The sequence below is a fragment of the Phycodurus eques genome, chromosome 7 (assembly GCF_024500275.1).
Source record: "Phycodurus eques isolate BA_2022a chromosome 7, UOR_Pequ_1.1, whole genome shotgun sequence".
In the NCBI taxonomy this organism is placed as follows: Eukaryota; Metazoa; Chordata; class Actinopteri; order Syngnathiformes; family Syngnathidae; genus Phycodurus; species Phycodurus eques.
Window position 1 is genome coordinate 5711494 of NC_084531.1, and position 13879 is coordinate 5725372.

Here is a 13879-nt window from a genome sequence, read left to right on the forward strand (position 1 = left end):
TTCTTTGATGCACGATATTGCATGATTATTTCTTGTGGAGGACAAACAGATAGCTCTAAGAAGGGACCACAAGAAGGAGTATCAGACCAAAAACTGTTCATCCACTGTGGACATTTCTGCATCAGGAGTTCAGATGGACAGCCCAGATTTCAGCGCTTAATTTGGTCAGTTCTGTACATGTGGCACTCTGACCATCTTGACTTCCAGTTCGTCCACCAATCGTGGGCCCACTCCCTGTGGGGTCTTTTTTTTTTTTTTTTAAATGACAGTAAACCCAAATCTATTGCTGCAAGACAGCCAGCTGTTAATGTGACTTGAGGCAACATGTTTACATATCTTAAAGCCACATGAGGATGTATGAAATTCCATATAACGGCAAATTAATCTCCCAAATCAATTCTGCCCGTGGGGGGGTGGGGGGCGGAGGAAACGGGCTTTGCTTGATTTTATCTATATGGCATTTGTTTGAGGTCCCACACAAGCCAAACATGAAGAGAAATTCTAGAGGTAAAGAAAGCAAACACAGGGAAATGAATACGTGGGTTAAAATATATTAGAAATGCTAACATACACCACAGCTGTACTGCTGAGGAAGTTCATTTAAACCTCCAACCAAGCACTCGCCTGCCTCCTCTGTCTTCCTCTCTGTGTCTCAATGACGTTTTGGACGGTGAGGCACAGATCTTGGCCTTTTGTAGTGGTCCAGAGGCCTTGTGGGAGGTCAGGGGTGACATTAGGGAAAGTGACAGATGAGAGAGCAGTAGAAGAGAAGTGGTTTTAACAAAAAGGGGAGGGGGTGGGTGGTTGATAGGCAAGATCGATCACAGGCTTAAACCCTTTTAAAGAGCTTTCTCTTGCGGGAAAAAGCCACCAGGTCACAAGTCACGACCACAAAACACTTGAGAAAGCAAAAGAGCAGCAAAGTTTAGATAAAAGACGGACATGCATTTTCCCCGCTGAGCAGGAGTGCAATATGTCATATATCGCTAGTCAGCCACATCATCTGAGAAAACATTTGTCCTATTTGAAAATTCTGTTTTTCCGATAATTTTTCTTATCGGGAAAAGTAAAAAAAAAAAAAAAAAAAAAAAAATCAAGCACAATATCATGTTCAAACTGTACTTTCATTTTTAAGCAGTAATTATAACACATTCTTCTCTGAAAAATCATTATTGCGTAACCCCAACAATATGTCAGTTTTTCAACTAATTATAGTATGTCGCTTTTTTTGGGCTCATTCCCACTCAAATTCTCAAGAGAACAGGATCCACTTTGATGATATCTGTGTTATGGAAGCTCATTAATTAAGAAAGAGCTCATGTGCTTTCATCACACAATTGGAACATGACAAAATACATTAGGAAGGACCAAGCCAATATTATGTTATTATATTGTTGGATCATTCTGTCACAATTTTCCAGAAGTACAAATATAGATATGTCAGATTCATTCCGAACATTTTTTTTTGCCACAAACCATTCCAAAGTGCAAAAGGAGATTTTATCTGTCACATCCAATCAAAAAAAAAAAAAAAAAAGGAAAAAACAAGTTGCCCACATGCAAGCACTCTGTTGTTTTAATATCTGTTAGACATTCAGTCTAACAATTCTTTTCGTCATTATACATATGTTTTTGTATTATGAAGTGGTTTGACATCAGGCCATGTATGTGTATAAGCACATTATCATTATTATTTATAATGAAATAAAAATTCTGAAAATGCTTGCTGTTTTCTTCATTGTTTTCTTCCTTCGGATTACTAAACAGTCCTTTGTGTTTATTTTGGTCATATTATGAACAAGGCAACTGACTGTGATTCACTTTAGTGAGAGCGTTCAAGCGCATTCAGTGACAAACATTTACTTTTGAAGGCACTCGTGAACCCTCCAACCAAAATAGGCCCACCAAATGTCGATCACCAGACTTCCATATTGACATTGAACACAACAGCCTTTCTTATGGATAACTGTTGACATTCAGACGTCTGCATCAGTGGATATTAATACCCTCACTGGCCCCTGCTACAGTAACAAACTGACTTTTGTTTAACGTTTAAGACGAAGCGAACAAGCCTTAAAGCGTTTTGGACAAACAGTGCACCCAATCCCAAATCTACACATCCACCCTCGTTACATGCACAGGGCCCCTCTGTGTGTTTGGGTACCACAAGCATTCATATATTATTTTCATGGTCAGATATAGTGTTGTTCGCCGTATGTGTGTGTGGCATGTGCAGTGTGTGTGTGTGTGTGTTCATGCAGCCTGAGGGTGTTGAGCCTAATTATAACATCCTTCTGATTAATAGTTTCTGCTAGCAGGCCTCAGAGTGGTGGGCAATGTGCATTGCACACTTTGTAAACATGGTCTAAGTCAATAACAACTCCAAGATCACGCTTAGTTTTGTCACATAAGCTTACGAAGTAAAATTGAGGATCGATGTTTATCCGCCTACGCCATTCACAAACATCTTCATGCATTTAGAGGTGCACACACTGTATGTACAGATTCCCATACAACCACATCTGTACCCGCACTATGATTGTTTTGCTATCCAGTCCATCAATGAAGACAAATCACAGCTGCAAAATTCCAAACCTAAGGTTTTCCCTAATGAACCCCCTCACTCCCGTCCTGAAAAGGCAATCATTGTACCACAATTTACCACACTTTGCTCTGTGTGCCTGCTATACATTTTTGCTTGGAATGAATTTGGACAAACAGTACAAATTAAAATTAAAATTGTACAAACAGTACAAATTCAAATTCAAATTGTACAACCCCAATTCCAATGAAGTTGGGACATTGTGTTAAACATAAATAAAAACAGAATACAATAATTTGCTAATCATGTTCAACCTATATTTAATTGAATACACTACAAAGACAAGTCACTGATGGTGTAGTGGTGCACTCGCCTGACTTTGGTGCGGGCAGCGTGGGATCAGTTCCCACTCAGTGACGGTGTGAATGTGAGTGCAAACGGTTGTCCGTGTCTATATGTGCCCTGCGACTGACTGGCGACCAGTTCTGGGTGTAGTCTGCCTTTCGCCTGGAGTCAGCTGGGATAGGCTCCAGCGCCCCGCGACCCTAACCAGGATAAGCGGTGTTGACAATGGATGGATACACTACAAAGACAAGATATTTAATGTTCAAACTGATGAACTTTATTGTTATTAGCAAATAATCATTAACCTTGAATTTTATGGCTGCAACACGTTCCAAAAAAGCTGGGGCAGGTGGCAAAAAAGACTGAGAAAGTTGAGGAATGCTCATCAAACACCTGTTTGGAACATCCCACAGGTGAATAGGCTAACTGGGAACAGGTGGGTGCCATGATTGGGTATAAAAGGAGTTTCATTTACAAGCAAAGATGGGGTGAGGTTCACCTCTTTGTGAACAAGTGCGTGAGAAAATAGTCGAACAGTTTAAGGATAATGTTCCTCAATGTACAATTGCAAGGAATTTAGGGATTTCATCATCTACGGTCCATAATATCGTCAAAAGGTTCAGAGAATCTGGAGAAATCACTGCATGAAAGTGGCAAGTCCAAAAACCAACATTGAATGCCCGTGACCTTCGATCCCTCAGGCGGCACTGCATCAAAAACCGACATCAATGTGTAAAGGATATCACCACATGGGCTCAGGAACACTTCAGAAAACCAATGTCAGTAAATACAGTTTGTCGCTACATCCGTAAGTGCAACTTGAAACTCTACTATGCAAAACAAAAGCCATTTATCAACAACACCCAGAAATGCAAGACGCAAAGTTCAAAAGCCAGCATCTGTGATGGTATGGGGCTGTGTTAGTGCCAATGGCATGGGTAACTTACACATCTGTGAAGGCACCATTGATGCTGAAAGGTACATACAGGTTTTGGAGAAACATATGCTGCCATCCAAGCAACGTCTTTTTCATGGACGCCCCTGCTTATTTCAGCAAGACAATGCCAAACCACATTCTGCACGTGTTACAACAGCGTGGCTTCGTAGTAAAAGAGTGTGGGTACTAGACTGGCCTGCCTGCAGTCCAGACCTGTCTCCCATTGAAAATGTGTGGCGCATTATGAAGCGTAAAATACGACAACGGAGACTCCGGACTGTTGAACAGCTGAAGCTGTACATCAAGCAAGAATCGGAAAGAATTATACCTACAACGCTCCAACAATTAGTGTCCTCAGTTCCCAAACGTTTATTGAATGTTGTTAAAAGAAAAGGTGATGTAACACAGTGGTAAACATGACCCTTTCCCAACTTTTTTGGAACGTGTTGTAGACATACAATTCTAAGTTAATGATTATTTGCTAAAAACAACAAAGTTTATCAGTTTGAACATTAAATATCTTGTCTCTCTTGATTTTTCAGCATATTTTCTCATGGCATAACCTGTGGATGTTTTTAAAGACACACCTGAAACACACTGCTTCTTCGTATAACACCATGAGAAAGTCAAAAGAAATCAGCCAAGATATCAGGAAGAGAAGTGTGGACTTGCACAAGTCTGGTCCATCCTTGGGTGCAATTTTCAGATGTCTAAAGTGGCCGCATTCATCTGTTCATACCTCACAGGAAAGAGACAGGTTCTGTGTCCCATAGATGAATGTGCTTTGGTCAGAAATGTGCATATCAACACAAGAAAATAAAAAAAAATAAAAAAAACTGATGCTGGCTGAAGCTGGTGTAGGAGTGTGTTATTATCCACAGTGAAACAAGTACTGTACCGCTGTAAGGCCAATCAACCAGGAAGTGTCTTAAGGCAATTGTGTTTTAAGGTAATCTTAAGGACAACTTAGCCTCTGCCTTCTAAATGCTTGCGCAACAGCTACCCATGGTCTCCACTGTTTTCGCCAAAGTTATACAGAGCCCGGTATATCCCGGCTAGGGTACGTGAGACTGACTACCTTACCATCTTAAATAAATTGTTGTGATTCCAACCAGAGATAACCAGCCTGATTCTCATGGTAACGACCTCACGAAAGACCCCGGAATACGATTTCTGTACCTATGAGGAAACACCAGAATAGCCATGTGGAACGGACAAACACTCCTAAGACCCAGCTACGCCTCCCTGCTTTGACAACAACTCTCCAGATACAGCATCTCCATAGCCATCTCTGCAAATGTCGCTGGAGCGGAACTGGAGAAATCATTGCAGGCAACCCCCACCTCATATGGAGTGGCCCAGAGACCAAGACAGGCCTATGTGGTGTTGCTTTAGCCATCCACTCGCATCTCAGAAAAACCCTGATCAGTTGGAAACCCATAACCGAAAGTTTACTAACCTCCCGCATTCGTCATAAACATGGGGAAATTACAGTCATTGTAGCTTATACTCCGACTGACATAGCCCACAACACAATCAAAGACAGATACCAGAATCAGAATCATCTTTATTTGCCAAGTATGTCCAAAAAACACACAAGGAATTTGTCTCCGGTAGTTGGAGCCACTCTAGTATGACAACAGACAGTCAATTGACAGAGAACACTTTTGAGAAGCGCCACCTCATGACATTCTTGTTGTTCTCAATGATGCCAATGCCACACTTGCTGCCGACTGCCACGACCCTACTTTAACTCCAGTCACCTGCCCAGCATATGTAGATCTAAACACTAATGATAATGGTACCCGCTTTTTCGAACTCTGTAGATTAACACATCTCACAGTCACCGACACAAGGTTCCCGCATGAGAAGATCCCCCACTGGACACAATACACCCCAGATGGCCACACCAAAAAAGCTTGGACCACATTCTCATATCATCTTGCTGAAAATCTTCAGTCACAAACCGCCATACCTACTAAGGAACCAAATTGGGAAACACAGACTATCGGCTGCAAGTCGCAGAGATCAAACTCAAGCTCACTGCAGCCTCTAATACCAAAAAGCCAATCAAAATAGACTAAGAGCACCTAGAAGATCCGTCCATGGAACACCTATACTCATGTGCAATAACAAATAGGTACACTGTACTCACCAACCAACAATCCTCTGATTGGAAACTTTTCAAAACCGAAGTATTTCAAGCTGCAAAAGAGACAGTCGGGACAATGGAATCTACTCTGAAGCAACCTCGGATAACCCAAAACACTATAAACATCATTAACCAACGGCGAGAAGCACGCCTCCAAGGTCACGTTGATGACTACCGCCGACTCAAAAGAATTAGAAATGCCGCCATAAAACAAGATTAACAGAACTTCTGGGATGCACAGGCCACAAACCTAGAACCAACCTCACAAAATAATAACCTGAACCATCAGTACGGCCTCTGTCCAGAAAAGTAAAATCAGGTCCGTACAAACGCAACTTTTTAATTTAAGACAACCAAGGCTCTCACATATTCTCATCATAAGGCAAGAACACCAGTCAACTCCTGAATCATCCTGCTATTCCTGAAGACCCAAATTTCACTGCAGAAGCCAACAGCATACACACCAAATCCTGACTGCCACACATCACTTGTTACCCCTGCAGAGGTAACAAGACGTCCTAAAGAAGTTAAAAAATGGCAACAACTCAGGTATCTGCAGCATCAAACCGGAGATGCTAAAGGTTGGGGGAAAAAACTATCATTCAGTGGCTTACCCAGATTATAAACAATGATTGGGTAACCGAAAGACTCCCAGATGACTGAAGAAGAGGAGTTATCTTGCCGTTTTGGAAGAACAAAGGAGACAAAGTGGTCTACAACTTCATCACACTCCAGGCAAACTCTTCACCCAGATCCTACTCACCAGGGCCCTTCCCACCATTCGCAGCCAACGACGCCCACAACAAGCAGGCTTCATGCCAAACAGATCAACCACTGACCAAATCTCAGCCCTCCGTCTACTAGTTGGAAAAGCCAGTGAATTTAGAAAACACCGGCATTTATATATCGGCTTCATAGACCTGAAAGCAGCTTTCGACACGGTAGCTCATTTCTTACTGTGGAAAATCTTAAAAGCTATCGGAGCACCACCTAAAATCATCTCCTTCTTCCAGCAGCTGTACGATAATGCAGAAAGTTGTGTAAGAGCAAGTGGGAACAACTCCAACTGGTTCTCAATAAAAAGTGGGGTCCGACAGGGCTGTGTGGCAACCTATTGTATTTAATTGTGTCATCGACCAGCTGATGAACAGAGTCTGTGAATTGCAGTAAACTTTGACCAATATTTCTATCCAACCTTGAATACGCCGACGACACCACGTTATTCAGCACCAGTCTTGATGACCTCAAGAAAGCAATTATAATATACGAAAGTGAGGCCAGGAACATTGGGCTCAGAATCAACTGGAACAAGACACAGCTTATGCATGACGGCAATGGCCCGGACCTGCCAGCAATGGCCCGGACCTGTCAGCAATGATCCGGACCTACCGCCACTGACCATCAACAACATTCCACTGCAATTTGTGAACACCTTTACTTACTTAGGAAATTGACCGGCGACGTGCCCTGCAGCCTCTGTCATGCAGTCACTGTGGAGACCCTTAGGGCGACACCAGAATATCTCCAGACAGACCAAGCTGTGCATCTACAATGCCAGTGTCCTCTCAGTTCTCCTCAATAGATCGGAAACCTGGCTGCTTACAAAGACCCTAGTGGAGAGAATCAAAAGCTTTGACAGTCGAGGCCTCAGAACAATCGAGGGCATCAGATGGTTACATCATGTCAGTAATGAGACTCTCAAAGAGTGGACCAAACAATCTTTCGCCTCCAGACTTTTTCAATGTGCAGAATCCGGTGGATGGGCCGCATTCTATGTCTCCCCCGTGAACACCCAACCCAGGCTATACTGGACTGCAATCCCCAGCGAGCTGGATGGAGACGACCTAGGGGTGCTCTGCGTACACGCTGGCTTGACATGATAACACCGGACATCAGGACCCAAAATGTGACCCTTGACTAAGCACAACAACTGGCAATGGACAGACCTGAATGGAGAAGACACGTGAACCTGACTGGCTCTACGCACAAAGTTGTACAAGAGAATTAAGCAAGTAAGCAAGCCAGGAAGACGCTATTACTCCTAAAGAAACGTACAAAAAGCTAGATTACAATTTACAAATGCACACAGGGACAAAGACAATTCCTTTCATCTGACGAAACTAAAATTTAACTGTTTGGCCATAACGAGCATCATTAAAGTTGGAGGAAAAAGGGGGAAGCTTCCAAGCTTGAGAACGCCACCCAAACTGTGAAATATGGGGTAGGTAGCATCATGTTGTGGGGTTGTTTTTTCCCCAGGAGGGACTGGTGCACTTCACAAAATAGATGGCATCACGAGGAAAGATCATCATGTGGAAATACTGAAGCAACATCTCAAGACATCAGGCAGGAAGTGAAAGCCGACCCAAAGCATATTGCCAAACTTGTTACTAAGGAGCTTAAGGATAAAGTCAATGTTTTGGAGCGGGCATCGCAAAACACTGATCTCAATCACACTGAAAATTTGCAGGTAGACAAGAAAAGGTGTGTGTGAGCAAGGCGGCCAAAAAATTGGTTCAGTTACACCAGTCCTGTCCAAAGGAATGGGCCAAAATTCCTGGTAATCCTAATTGACCTAGAACAGGAAAAGTTTAGTCTGATTTCATGTCAGACTGTGAGAAAAAAGAAAAAGTGTATGTCTTTTTCTATAGTGTATGTAAACTTCAGGTTTCAACTGTACACCGTAGTTTACAGATGTCTGGAATTCTAATTTTTTATGCATTTAGTTTTATTCATTTAGTATTTTGTACCTTTTATGTAGTTAAATAAGAAACAAATAAAATGGAAACAACTACAGCTACAGTACATAGGCTACAGTAAGTACGCTACAGTGCAGTTTTACACCAGTGCAAGATACACCCACAATAATTAACATGATTTTCATTACAATACACTGGCAGTGTCAATCTAAACTAAGGATGATCATCTTTAAAAAGGCCATATTTTTCGTGTCTGATGGGTGTATTTAGAGGAACAGGAGGAAGTGTTTGGGGTGTCCTTATATTTCAACTTACCATGCACCCCCTGTAGACACTTAACTCCCTGACACTCTCCTGCATTCACACACTCTGTCATCACAGGTCCCGGCGGCTGCTGCTGACCTGAGCATAACACATGCTGGGCACAACTTAACCCTCGGACCCCTGGATGGAAAAACATACTGACACTGGAGAAAGAGGACATCTGAGGAGAAGGTGACAGAACACTTCTTGTTCTAAAATATTTTGATGTTCCTTTTGCTTTGTGCTGGAAGGAAAGTGTCGCAAACCAAGGAACGAATTAAATGTGCACCAGGCTTTCCAGCAAGAAACCTAGCCATGATATATCACTGTTTGAGCTGTAAATTTGTTTGATTTGATGTGCTTTTTTTTTAGGAATACTTTCAATCCTCTGATTCCAATGAATGTACAGCACCACTGCGGCATGATTTATTTGATTACAACTCAAAGAGGCACAATGAGAAATAAAGAGTTTCTTTCATCATCCTAAGTAGAAACCCATCTTTGTTCAGTTCACAGAGAAACGCCAGTCATGAACTTTACTTTTATTGGGGCCATTGGTGCTACAAAAGCTGCCAGTGTGCACACGATTGCTCCTCTCCAATTTGCTGTAAACACAGCAAGACACACACACACATTCTTATGAGGATAATGCAAATGTAAATGCCAATTTAGGACATCAACTAAATGTGCAGCAACATTATTATTCCTTTCATGACAAATGGAGGATGTGAATTAAATTTACACAGTCATGGTGCAACTAAATATTGATGTTTTCTTTCTTCCTCACAGATGTAATAATAAATTTGGGGGTCAACGACAATTTTTTACTTTTATGAACCCAATGAAAATAGTACCAAGCAACAAACAAACGAGCAACTTTTAAGTAATTTTGATTTAAATGGGTTTTGTGATAAAACATAACATTTTCAGCATGTCAGCTGTAAGTCATGTTTGTTGAGTGTCTTGTGACTGACTTGAAACTGCATCTTCGAGTTACTTATCAAGCCAGTACACAGGGTTTCATTTTAGATAGCTAGATGGACCAGATGAAAGACTATATAGAGGAATCTTTGCCATTTGACCAAAGTTTTTAGGCTGGGCGAGAGTATTAACAGCATGGATCTCATTACCCAAGACCTCAGTTCAGTGAGCTTTTGAAGGCTTTTGTTTGTTGTTGTTTCTCTCCATTCCAAACACCACCACAGAAGGGTACCAGCGATGGCAAAGAGGACAAACAGTACCATGGAACTCAAAATGGAACAAAAACCGACATCAATGTGTAAAGGATATCACCACATGGGCTCAGGAACACTTCAGAAAACCAATGTCAGTAAATACAGTTTGGCGTTACATCCGTAAGTGCAACTTGAAACTCTACTTTGCAAAGCAAAAGCCATTTATCAACAACACCCAGAAACGCCACCGGCTTCTCTGGGCTCATCTAAGATGGACTGATGCAAAGTGGAAAAGTGTTCTGTGGTCCGACGAGTCCACGTTTCAAATTGTTTTGGGAAATTGTGGACGTCGTGTCCTCTGGGCCAAAGAGGAAAAGAACAATCTGGACTGTTATGGACGCAAAGTTCAAAAGCCAGCATCTGTGATGGTATGGGGCTGTGTTAGTGCCAATGGCATGGGTAACTTACACATCTGTGAAGGCACCATTAATGCTGAAAGGTACATACAGGTTTTGGAGAAACATATGCTGCCATCCAAGCAACGTCTTTTTCATGGATGCCCCTGCTTATTTCAGCAAGACAATGCCAAACCACATTCTGCACGTGTTACAACAGCGTGGCTTCGTAGTAAAAGAGTGCGGGTACTAAACTAGCCTGCCTGCAGTCCAGACCTGTCTCCCATTGAAAATGTGTGGCGCATTTTGAAGCGTAAAATACGACAACTGAAGCTGTACATCAAGCAAGAATGGGAAAGAATTATACCTACAACGCTCCAACAATTAGTGTCCTCAGTTCCCAAACGTTTATTGAATGTTGTTAAAAGAAAAGGTGATGTAACACAGTGGTAAACATGACCCTTTCCCAACTTTTTTGGAACGTGTTGTAGACATACAATTCTAAGTTAATGATTATTTGCTAAAAACAATAAAGTTTATCAGTTTGAACATTAAATATCTTGTCTTTGTAGTGTATTCAATTAAACATAGGTTGAACATGATTTGCAAATCATTGTATTCTGTTTTTATTTATGTTTAACACGATGTCCCAACTTCATTGGAATTGGGGTTGTATTAATATAGGCAATTCCGAACATATTTGGAGGGGGGTCAATTACTGTATTTCTGTTATTTTTTTCACCAAATGCAGCAGGGGTTACTGTGGGTCTGCTTCTCTTATATGGGAAAGATTATTTCAATATCCACGCAAACTGAAGGTCAAACAAGTTTAGATTTAGTTTTGTTTTGTTTATTTATCACTGTGCATGTTTGTGTTTTCCGTTTGCATGTGTTTTTCAATAAAGACGGAGACATTTGGCAGACAGTTGCGCAGTTCAGAGAGAGACTGCTGGTGGAATGAAATCAACATGACATTTCGAAGGAAATTATGGTTTGCAGAAGAACGGCAATGTGACTGCATTCATGGGAAGGCTACATTGCCTTCCACTGCTCTCAGAGCTGACATTTGCCTGCGGTGCAAACGCACGTGTTTGGACACGAGTTGGGTTTGACACGACCTCAGGACCTCTTTTGTGCACTAGGTCTCATGCTGTTGGAGAAAAACATTGACATGGTCATATGGCCACATGCCATAAATAAATTTTAATTAAACTGGCTCATGCTAGGGAGCATTGATTACAAGCGTATACAGGAGATCTTGGGGAACATGTTTAAAAAAAAACACTTCCTGTCAGGACTCAATTCTCCTCCGTAATCTCTCTTGACAGTCATCTGGACTAACATCCAGACATCTGTCGGCAAGCCGTGCTTTTTCTGGATTTACTTCTGTCTCGAATGATTTAATCAAGAGATGCTGCACAACATAGCTTTCAAATTCTCCATCATCCTGCAACTATTGCTGAAGCAAAGCAAAGACACTCACACAATGAAGTATAAAAAATAGAAACCAAATAATAAAAAGTACAAAAAAAGAAAACATTACGTGAACTCAGTTAACCAAGTTTGAATAATATTATTGAATGATCTATTTTCTCTGTATTTATACCAGATGTTTCATACATCTGAGAATGGAGATAACGAAGGTTTTACAATGTTACCTCATTAGCAAATGTAAACAAAGGTGATGATGTACAGTACTTGTAATTGAAGAAAAGTAGCCAGAAAATTAGAAAAAATATAACATACTGAAGGTAAATATGAACTGACAGCCCCTTACTAGCCATTTCTGCACATGCACTGATGTTCAGTGTCATTGTTTATTATTGTTTATCACGTGTCTTGTTTCCATGTGGTTGCATTTTAAGGTTGAGCTATTAATCTTGTTGTGCTGTTGTGCAACAACTAATAAATTGTGATTGTGAACACAGTATCGGGAGCAAATGAAGTTCTTGTTGCTGCTTAACAGCACTTTAACAAGACTGAAGAGGTTGCACAGGAAAGTGCACAAACTTTTTTGGGGACAGGTGGACAAGCCAAAAAAATTAGCACCCATAGCCAATATTATTCAAACATCCATCCATCCATTTTCTGAGCCGCTTCTCCTCACTAGAGTCGCGGGCGTGCTGGAGCCTATCCCAGCTGTCATCGGGTAGGAGGCGGGGTACACCCTGAACTGGTTTCCAGCCAATCGCAGGGCACATACAAACAAACCATTCACACCTACGGGCAATTTAGAGTCTCCAATTAATGCATATTTTTGGGATGTGGGAGGAAAACGGAGTGCCCGGAGAAAACCCACGCAGGCACGGGGAGAACATGCAAACTCCACACAGGCGGGGCCAGGGATTGAACCCGGGTCCTCAGAACTGTGAGGCTGACGCTCTAACCAGTCGGCCACCGTGCCGCTATTATTCAAACAATGAAGAAAAAAACAATAGTATATATTTAGCTTAAGTTATATATTTATTGCTGTTCACACAAACAGTATAGTCAATAATAAAACTATTTAAAAAAGATCAGTGAGATTCACAATTCTCACAAGGACTCAACTAAATGCCTGTCAGATATCAAAACAGTTTGAAGGGGGAATTAAGGACAGAGAGGGTCATTGTTTTTTTTGTTTTGTTTTTTTTAAACTGATGAATGAAGAAAAAAAAATGGGCTGCAGCCGATAGGGCACTTTTTTTTCTTCCAGGGCACAAGGGGCTGCATGATAATGGAGCACCACTTAAGGGGGCTATCTGTGCACATGCCAGTAAAACATGCCCATTTTGTGACTTTTTTTTCGCATATACTGCAATCATCAGCTTGGCTTTAAGTTTCTGAACATATCTTTGTTGCTAAACCAAAAATCTTTGACACAAATTTATCATAACCGTTGTGTCTTAATATTTACTGTGATTGACCAGAGACCAGTTTGGGTGTACGCTGCCTTTTCTACCTAAAATCAGCTGGGATATGTTCCAGCTCACTTGCGACCCTAATGAGGACAAGCGGTAGAGAAAATGGATAGTCTTAAAATGTAATTAGACCTCACACCTCTACTAGAAAATCTTGTAGCAAAAAAAAAGTAATTGTATTATTCTTTGACTGACTGACTCGTGTGTGCTTGCTGTGTGGTAGTTCTGGTAATAGTGGGTGTAAATTCGCGCATGTCCCATAAGAAGGTGAAAGTGGCTTTGTAAAGAAAGTCACATAAAGAACAAACAGGAATTGAGTTCAACATGGAAAGAGGCAGATGTCAGTGATGTGTTAGGTCTACCTACAGAGAAAAATAACTCTCTTCACTCAACTTGTCTGTCAGTACTGAGCCATTGGAGGTATCAGAAGA